At 35.0% G+C, this 10,369-nt stretch overlaps 1 long non-coding RNA gene across 1 annotated transcript; it reads left to right on the top strand.

Moving 5' to 3' along the window:
* Positions 1-1,754, top strand: LOC115920305. The gene is made up of 2 exons (XR_004062324.1): positions 1-362; positions 402-1,754. It is a non-coding gene; the product is annotated as an uncharacterized LOC115920305 (long non-coding RNA).
* Positions 1,755-10,369: the final 8,615 nt, after the last annotated feature.

Here is a 10,369-nt window from a genome sequence, read left to right as displayed (position 1 = left end):
GCCATGCATCCTAGTCAACACTTTTCTTATTTTGTCTTCCTTTAATAGGTATGCTCCCTCCCTCGGGGTGTGGGCGCTACAAATTTGGCGACCTTGCCAGGACGGCCATCGTCGAAGAGACACGAGGACGATGTGCTGTCCTATGACACGAACAGTTGGATCAATCGAAAGAGAAGAGCAGCGAGCAAACGATACAGGACCAGAAGACAGAGTGACGGAGAGAACCTGATTTGACAATGACATTGGCTCAGCATCACAGAAAATGGGACGAGCTACAGAGAAGAGAAAAGGCTACCGTGCAGTACGCAGCAGGGTGCTACAGCAAGGGGATAGGGCCCTGGTGCGAAGTCTGGCCCCTCCAGGTGGCCAAGGAAAGCTTCACCCTTACTGGGAGGAAATAGATGGCGGAGCAGTGAGTGGAGTCAAGGATGTCCAGGGGTTCTCCAAGCCGCCATCCTCAACAGCCCAGCCTCCAGCACCTTTCTAGTACCGGTATGACCCACCATTCTACCCTCATCAAATGCCTCTACAGATGCAGACGCCGATAGCCCACGAGCAACTAACCCTCTACCAACGTCAGATGACAGAAGACCAGCTGAAATTTTCCTAGCGAGCGAGTCAATCATTGAGGAATGCCTCAAACAGATTCTTTTTTTTTTACAGTAGATGCATCGATGTATAGAATCATGTGCTAGCTGTTTAGTAAACCAGAAATACGAGTAATGAGAAGTAGTAAGATGAAACAAGTTGTAAATCGTTTCATGAATTGTGGTGTAATATAAGGAAACAAGCGATGACACTCGATAGTGATCAATTGATCTTTGTGATAAAGTCTTCGGAATGAGTCTCGAGCTTTCCAAGAAACCTTCACCGTATGTCAGGCGCGCCCGTAGAATGGGTTAATGTTTCGCAAAGTTTATTTGTATGGAAGAAAAAGCCACGTAATTCTGATATGATATTATGATATGTAATTCTGAGGTTCCAAGTACCTATTAGGTTTCGCTATAACAAGTTGCAACAAGTGTATATGAACTCGATGTACTACATGTATTTCGCAGAGGAATTGGAGCTCGATGATCTGGGATTGTGAACGTAGCAAGGATATGGACTATAAATAATCATGAACTTTGGTGATAAGTCTCACCTCCCTGATCTGTCCTAAGTTCATGACGACATTGAACAAGAACTATATGAACGTTAGAATTGTTATACTATAATGATGAATTGATGTAAATGTTTGAAAGTTGAAATGTCCAGGAGACATTTATTTTTGGAGGGGAAGGTGTGGAGCCCCACAGAATACCCCCCCCCCCTATTTTTTTGTATATCTGTGACTATGTATGTATGACACAAGTATATTTCTAGCCCCCATATAGTCCCTCCTCTTAGTTAATTAGGTACCCCCTCCTGCGAGAGTGGCCTCACCCACAACTAACCTAAACACACCAGCTGGGATACCAGGAGTGGCTTCTCACTTTGTTTTGCCATGCATCCTAGTCAACACCTTTCTTATTTTGTCTTCCTTTAATAGGTAAGAAAGAATCTTATATTATTCAATTGTGTTATATTCTTGTTGTTCATAATAATGTGTATTTCTAAACTATTAGCTTCACTATTCACATATCTTGTATTACTGTGTAAAAAGATATATTAATGATCTTTGCCAATGACTTGTTGGATTATATGACATGTGGACTATGAGAGGAAATATAAGAAATGCCATGTGGGAAGAGATGCCATGTGGGGAGAGATAATGTCATTGATGAACATAGTAATCACTTGTAGAAATGATAGGAAAGTATTATCGTGTGTGTGAGATTGATGATTATGTTGTTTGATTTAGACAACATTTTAAGTAAGTTTTGAGAAGAGAATATACTTTATTACTGTCAGTATATTTGTCTTTTGCTCGATATTCATGTGTATATATATATTCTTAGCCAAGGACATGTGCCATTTACTATGCATTATGCCAAAGCACATTGTTATATATTATAGTTTGGTTAGATACAGTTTAATAGCGAAATGAGTTGTTCAAGTCCAGATTATCTTTAACTTACAGTATTATGGTATGAGTGAGTGTGGACGCACCATGTGTATAATATTAGTGTGTTATTAGGTTATGGCAGTGCGTGCAATGTGAACACAACTTCTTATCAGAGTTCTTAATCCCCTCTCCCCCAAGCTTGACCATTCACTGCAATGCATTACACGCACACAGTGTAGATAAAGTATATGCTATACCCAAATGCTATGTTGAGAAGTGTTGGAGATAGAATATGTTTGCTTTTTGACCCATGCTGGAAAATGGTATCTTAGGCGGGAATGAAAGTTTGGTAGAGTCAGCAAAATGAGAAGACAAAGGATTTGAGTTGGGGAATACACTTGTTGAGAAACACATGGTCAAATTGTCTAATAGTTAGCTAGTGATGGATGGGTTGATGAAATATTGTAGTTAAAGACTTGCATAATCACTGTCTGGAATTCATTGTATTATATTGTTAGGAATGATAATTCAGGTTAAATGTTATTGGGAATTACTCTCTCTCTCTCTCTCTCTCTATATATATATATATCTCCCTCTCTCTCTCTCCCCCTCTCTCTTTATATTCTCTCCCTCTCTTTCTCTCTTTCTTTCTCTTTCTCTCTCTCTCTCTCTTTCTCTGTATGGTTCACCCTTTCTCTTTCACTCTCACTTTGCTTTGTATATAACCATGAAATGAATATACATGTATTTAGTAAAACTATTGGTTGCTGTTTAGAATTAGAATATGAACTGTATGTGAAGATGAGATTATACAGTAAGAGGAATTCGTAATATTGGTTGTAAGTTTGTTAGAGCTATTAGTACAGACTGCAGACTAAGACTATTTGCCAGTTCTGTGAATATTATAAGGAGTTTAGGATATAAGTTGTTGAAGATGTATCTTTTCAAGTTTAGTAATCTCGCTGAAAAGGGCAGTATTAGATCAAAGTGATCCAGGTGCCTATTGGAAAATACATGAGCTAGTTAAGGAAGAGTTATGAGTTTATTCAGTATTAATGTGAATACCTATACAAGAAAGTGACTTGTGAATTTAGGGATTAGAGAAGACTGAGAGTAGAATTGCATTCTAAGGGTCTATGTGCACAGTGGATCCTCAGTCTTGGAGCGTAAAGAGTAGAAAGCTTATTAGGCAGTATTATAGGGATGATTATGCCAACATTCTTGTATTAGGTCTATATATGTGATTTCTTGAAAGAGACGCTACGTGAAGAGTTATATGATTAGAAGCTAAAGTAGATTGACTGATACCGCAATGTTATAGACATTTGATAAGGGTTAAGTTATTTATTAGTAGCCAAGTTATGATTATGAGATCGATGAAGAGTTGCACTTTTACATAAAGCATGGAATTAAGGATAGTTTCGTTTAGAGATAGTAATGTAATGAAACTTTCCCAGATGATGTTCCTAGTGATATAGTAAGAGAACACGGAGAGCTAATGAATTCAATGTATGCGAACAGGTAGATTTATTTGTGTTTAATACTTGAAGAGTATTATGCCATTTGATCGTATTGTTATTGTAAGAAAAGACTGTAATTGTAGAAGATTAAGTAATAAATGACTTTGTTTTGCCATGCATCCTAGTCAACACCTTTCTTATTTTGTCTTCCTTTAATAGGTATGCCCCCTCCCTCGGGGTGTGGGCGCTACAAATTTAACATGAAATTTTTAAGTTATTAATATGAAATTGCTCTCACATATTCCTGATAGTTCATTTCAATGCATGAATGGGTTAAAAATGGATATAAACACAACCTTCATAATAAATTATAGGGTAATTCACTAAAAAATGGGCTAATTATATCCATGTTTTTTATTAATCCAGAGGAAATGTTTAGATTTCCAGGAATATCCACTTTCATTTTAGAAATACCATTTTCTCTGATGTCTAATTACAGATTTAGCTGCCATCTTTTGCCTATTATTATATTAGAGCCGATTTTCCTTGCCACATTGCCCTGAAAAATGTCACTTATTTTGGTCCGCAGTGTCAGAGAGATTTGTCATGCGCCCCCATGTAGAAATGTCCAATACCTTTATAATGAACCTTAAGTGATGCATTGATCTGGGCAATTCCACGGTAACGGAAGGACACTCAGACAAGATTTTTTTACACTTTTTGCAGCACTTCCTTTTTTCTTTTTTCTCATGAGGGGTAATAAACTACTCTGTCAGAACTGTTCTAAATTACAATCACTCAAAGACGATGCATTTTGTATTACTTGCAACTCTGAAAATTTTCCTTTCAATCATCACCTAGACAACGATGTGTTTTTGTTATCTATTTTTACTTTCTTTCACTTAGACAAATGTATCGATGAGGACAAATACCACTCTCTGTCCGTAAATCCTCTTAGTCTAAATGAACTTAATAATGAGCTGAGTTCTACAAAAATATTACAACCTAACAATGTAACCAATGATTCCTGCAAGTATATGTTTTCTGATGATTTTGTACAAAAATATAAATCTACTCCAGATAATTTTTCTATATTACATGTTAATTCAAGGAGTCTTGTCCGTAATTACGACGATCTACAACTTCTTCTTAGTTCATTAGATTACAAATTCACAGTTATTGGAATTTCTGAAACATGGTTTCGAAACAACATTTCAGTTAATATGTTTAATATTGACGGATATTCACTTGTTCATATTGATAGACTTAACAAACATGGGGGAGGAGTAGCTTTATATATAAGAGATGATATTGATTATAACCTGTGTCCTAATTTATCAGTTAGTCGTAATCATTGTGATACTGTCTTTATTGAAATGCATCAAGAGAAAAAGAAACCTATAATAGTTGGCTGTGTTTACAGAGTACCTAATACTGATGTTAATGATTTCAACGAAACACTCACGAGTCTGTTGGTCGAAATAAATCCCCTAAATAAAGATGCTTATATATTAGGCGATTTCAATATAAATTTACTTAATCAAGATACTGATCACAGAACTAATGAATTTCTAAATATAATGTTTACATATGGGCTATTCCCTACTATAAGTAAACCAACTCGTGTAACTAGACATTCTGCTACCGTGATTGATAACATATCTACAAACTGTATTCACATGCATTTAAACTGTGGTATCATTTATTCAGATCTTTCGGATCATTTTCCAATATTTTGTATAAGTGACAATATATCTGTCCCTATTCATTCATTCTGTGGCAAATCAAGAGTAATCACCAAAGAAAAGATTTTGTTATTTAAGAATAAGCTACGATTGATTGACTGGTCTGTAATTTATGGTAGAACAGATGTCACTGTGTCATATGATCTATTTATTCATAAGCTTAGCTCCCTTTATTTTGAATGTTTTCCCCTTACAAAGGTAAAACTTAAAAAACACGATAAACCTTGGATCACCCGTGGTATTTTAAAATCTATTCAGAGAAAGCAAAAGTTATATTGTCGTTATATGAAGAAAGGTGACACCCGTACGCGAAAAAAATACGTTGAATATAAGAACATATTCACAAGTATCATTCGCCGAAGCAAAAAGATTTATTATGAAAACCTATTTAAACAATTGAGAGGTGATATGAAAAAAACCTGGTCTCAAATAAACAATTTATTAGGTAAAAAATACAAAACATTACCTTCTCACATGTATTACAATCAGGATAAGATACTTAGTAAAGCATCTATTGTTGAAGCATTTAATAGGTATTTTGTTAATATTGGAAAGATTACACAAGAAAAGATACCAACTTCTTCCTCTCACTTTCTGGATTATTTATCAAACCATGTACCAAGTTCACTGTTCTTTAATCCGACTTCCAATACTGAAATAATCAATGTTCTCTCATCCATGAAAACATCTGCTGCACCAGGTTCGGACTCTATTGCTGCACGTGTCATTAAGGAATGCATTCATACAATTGTTGATCCTCTTTGTTATATATTCAATGAATCAATGTCACAAGGTATTGTCCCTGATAATCTCAAGACCGCTAAGGCAATTCCAATATATAAAAAGGTGACAAACATGACATTGTTAATTACAGACCAATTGCTCTATTACCTTTTTTTTCAAAAATGTTAGAAAGGATAATCTACAACAGGCTGTATAAATTTTTTGCACTAAACAATATTTTGATACCCCAACAATTTGGATTTCGAAAGAATTTTTCTACTGATCTTGGCGTACTGAACTTGGTTAATACTATATCACATGAAATAGATGTTGGTAATTATTGTCTTAGTGTATTTATGGACCTGTCAAAAGCATTTGACACCATTGATCACCACATCTTGTTAAAAAAATTAGAATTTTATGGAATTAGAGGGGTTCCACTTCAGTGGTTCGTCAGTTACTTGTTACATAGAAATCAATATGTGGTGATCGATGGTGTCAAATCTCAACATATGGATGTATCCTGTGGAATTCCTCAGGGATCTGTGTTAGGGCCCCTCCTTTTTCTCGTCTACATTAATGATATAGTTAAATGTTCTTCAATTCTAAACTTCTCTTTGTTTGCTGATGATACCACTGTTTCATTATCACATAAAAAAAATGACAATCTTATATCATCAGCAAACAATGAACTAGACAAATTAAATAAATGGTATGCTTGCAATAAATTGTTTTTAAATTTTGACAAAACTAGGTATATTATTTTTCGTGCGAGAGGAAGGAGGGTTCCGTCAAATCTGTCAAACCTCATTATTGGTGGAAATGTCATAGAAAAGGTCGATAATATGCAGTTTTTAGGTGTAATTTTGAATGAATATCTTTCTTGGAAACCACATCTTAGCTCAATTTCTACAAAAATATCAAGATCTATTGGTGTTCTTTCTAAATTAAGACTTTTTGTGCCCCAGTCTATTCTGACGACTCTTTACAATAGCATTATACTCCCTCATTTCAATTACTGTAATACTGTCTGGGGTCACACCTTTAAAACCCATTTAGATAAATTATGCATTTTACAAAAGAAAGCAATACGAATTATCTTTAATGCTCCCTTCAATAGTCATACAAAACCTTTATTTTCACAATCAAATATATTACCGTTAAAGGACTTGATAACCTTGAATTCCCTTGTGTTTATGTATAAATTTCATTCGAAAATCTTGCCTCCTCTCCTTAGCGATATCTTTGTTTTGAATTCCTCAATTCATTCTTACCAAACTCGCCAAATTAATTTAATACACTTACCTCAGGTTCGTTCTTCCGTCGCCTCAAATTAATTTATAATTCATTTTCCTAAGTTATGGAACAAACTCCCCAACAATATCAAAAACAGCTCAACTCTTTCCAGATTTAAAAAGCTGAGCAGGGAAATCTTACCTTCTTTATAAAATATTCTTGATATTCTTGTTCGCTTTCATTTGTACTGCCCTCTTATACATGTAGATACAGTTTTTTGTTGCTGCTGCAGAAGTGTACTTCTCTTCTTTTTTTTTCTTGTTTATATTAATGTTCGATGTTGATATTTTTTAGTATAATTAATGTTGATCTTTTTATGTATTGGTGGCCCCTTTTTATAAGCTCTGCTTTCTCCGGGGTCACCAAACCATCATTGCATTATTCTAAATCTTGATGTAACTTATTTTGATTGTATATATATATTGATGGTTGAACAATAAATGAAATTGAAATTGAAAAATTGAAAACTTCAGGTTCATACTAAAAGAACTGTTTTATTAGTATAAGATGTGAAACAGTACAGATATAATACCTATATAAGTGCCTTTAATTCTCCCCAAAAAAATTGTCATTATAGTTAAGTAGTTTAAAGTGTGCATATTAATTATCTCGGTAACGGAAGGACATAAAAATGGACATGGTTTTTCCAGTTAATTAGTGTTTATCCAAACTTTGTGAAGTTGATGAAGCTTTCCACTTGACTGAAACACATTTTGTTCCCCATAGTTTAATACATACTAATAAAACATTTCTTTTAGTATGAACCTGAAGTTCAAAAATCTTGTCTGAGTGTCCTTCCGTTACCGTGGAATTGCCCATCTGTTATCTAAAAAAAATTACAAGATCAATAAATTAATATATTAATGATAAGAAAGTCAAGCACAACAATGAATAATGCAACAAGAAACTGGCCTTTGTTGATCCATGTCATACATTTTCATCTGTTTATTAATGTACATAAATCATACCAATCCATAATATGCTTTTTTGTATTATTTACTGATTTACAAGTGCTTTATTACAAGTTCTATGATACAATTCTGAAGACTATGTTATATTCATGTTCTTTCTTACTTCAATAAACTTACCACAGAACACATAATTCATTAAAAGGATTACATTACTTGCAAGCATGCCATTGAGACTTAACCAAAGCAATTTTACACCTGACTTAGGCCAAGAGAATCCTGGAGTTAGTGACATAGGCAAACCAGTTCACTTAATTTATTCCCATTACAAGGAAATTAACACATTTCCATTTAAAACGAGTTCTCCCATGTTTCTCAGTAGTTTTCGTTGATGCCAAAGTCACACTTCTTGATTATGCCAAACAGTAAAACGGTCTAAGTCACACGCCTGACTTAGGCCATTAGCATGAATATGCTCAATTCAGCACATAATAGACTATGTCAATAAATTAACAAAGGTGGATAGCCTCATGAAGAGATGACTTGTAAAAAAAATATTTAAGCTTCAAAATGTGATTTAAGCCATTATTTTAAGAAGGGGTATAGAAATGAATAGAAAATTCAATACATGTATGACCTTAAGATTAGCAACATTTTATAAAATTTATCATTGTTCATTTCATCATTTCAAATTGTGTCCATAGGCTCTCTCCTCTCCCGCTCACTCACTCCCTCACTCAATCCCCCATCTCTCCCCCTCTCTCTCTCTCCCCTCTCTCTCTCTCTCTCTCTTTCTCTCTTTCTCTCTCATTCACTAACTCACTCGCCCTTTTTCTTCTTTTACACAAACACACACTCTCTCGATTATTCGGCCTAATCGCTTTGGGTCACTTTACCATATCTATTCCTTTTTTCTCTCTCTCTCTATCTCTTTCTAAATTTCACCCACCCATGTATGTATTATATTTCTTTCTCTTTTCCCTTTCTCTATCTGTCTCTCTCTCACCCACTCCCTTACTCAATCTTTATCCCTCTCTCTCACACACACACACGCACACACACACACACTCTGTATGTCCCTCTCACTTACTCCCTCACTCAATCTCCCCTTCTCTCTCACTCTCTCTCTCTCTCTCTCTCACATATTCTTTTTCAAAACTGAAATACAAATGAAAGACCCTAGGTGCAACCAAAGAAAACCCGTCACAAATACAAATTAATATGATAATATATGTATGTGACCATGCTGTGCAGTGCATTGTTACATTTCTTTCATGTTCTCTGCATTTTCTAACGCTGTGTGTTATTACATCCTTGTTTGCTCTACCTCTACACACTCCAGCAAAGCATAGAAAGTCAATGCCAAGGCGTATTGACCTCTAGCACTGCATACATGCAGTGAGGCAGGGACCTAGAAGTCTATACACAAATACACACACCACACAATATCGCATAGACTGTACACAATCATGTCGATGCAGCTGTAAGCAAAGTTTGATACTAGACTTACAATTTGAATTTTTAAATTATTCTTTTTAACATCAATAAGTTGAAAAAAATGTATTTCACTGCTATTTAGGTGTCATCAATTGTCACTAAAGTACCGATTTTGAGTGAAATCAGTTGAGTTTTGTACAGTGGTGTTTGAAATGTTGAGAATCAAAAGCACAGCTTTTACTACACAGCCAGGATAGTGATGCTCCTATGTGTGCCTCTACATGCACGTCGGTCTGTTTGAAACGGGGAGTCGACCTTTAAAAAATATCCCACTTTTTCAACTCAAGCAGGTTTTATCGGATTTGGCAAATTAGGTGATTTTAATGCAATCAGAGCCGGACAGTTTAAAATTCATTCCTCAATAATTATTACGTCGAAACAATCCGCCGTGCATCTGAACGACGCCAATGATCTGCATTGAAAGGCTTACTCCTTGAGTATTATACACATAACGCAAGTAGTTCATGCCGTTACATTATGTAGTGGACAAAATCGTTTTTATTATGACTTTCAAAACTTGTATTATAATTCATGTAACCATGTCATAAGATAGAGGGAAATTAACTATCGTTCTCCAGTATTTTATAAATAATTTCATTCCTGTAAAACATGTCTTTATTCATTATAATACGTTTTTTAATCATTAATTGTACGAAAACGACATTCATGACAATAGAGGTGAACAAATTTAACCAATCAGCGAAAGCCCTGTTGGGCGTTTCCTCAGATTAGCGTCATTTTTGCCATGCATAG

This window comes from Strongylocentrotus purpuratus, unplaced genomic scaffold (assembly GCF_000002235.5).
Source record: "Strongylocentrotus purpuratus isolate Spur 01 unplaced genomic scaffold, Spur_5.0 spur5_scaffold_8, whole genome shotgun sequence".
NCBI lineage: Eukaryota > Metazoa > Echinodermata > Echinoidea > Camarodonta > Strongylocentrotidae > Strongylocentrotus > Strongylocentrotus purpuratus.
The sequence above is the reverse complement of the archived record's forward strand: the minus strand, read 5'-3'. Positions and strand labels throughout refer to the sequence as shown.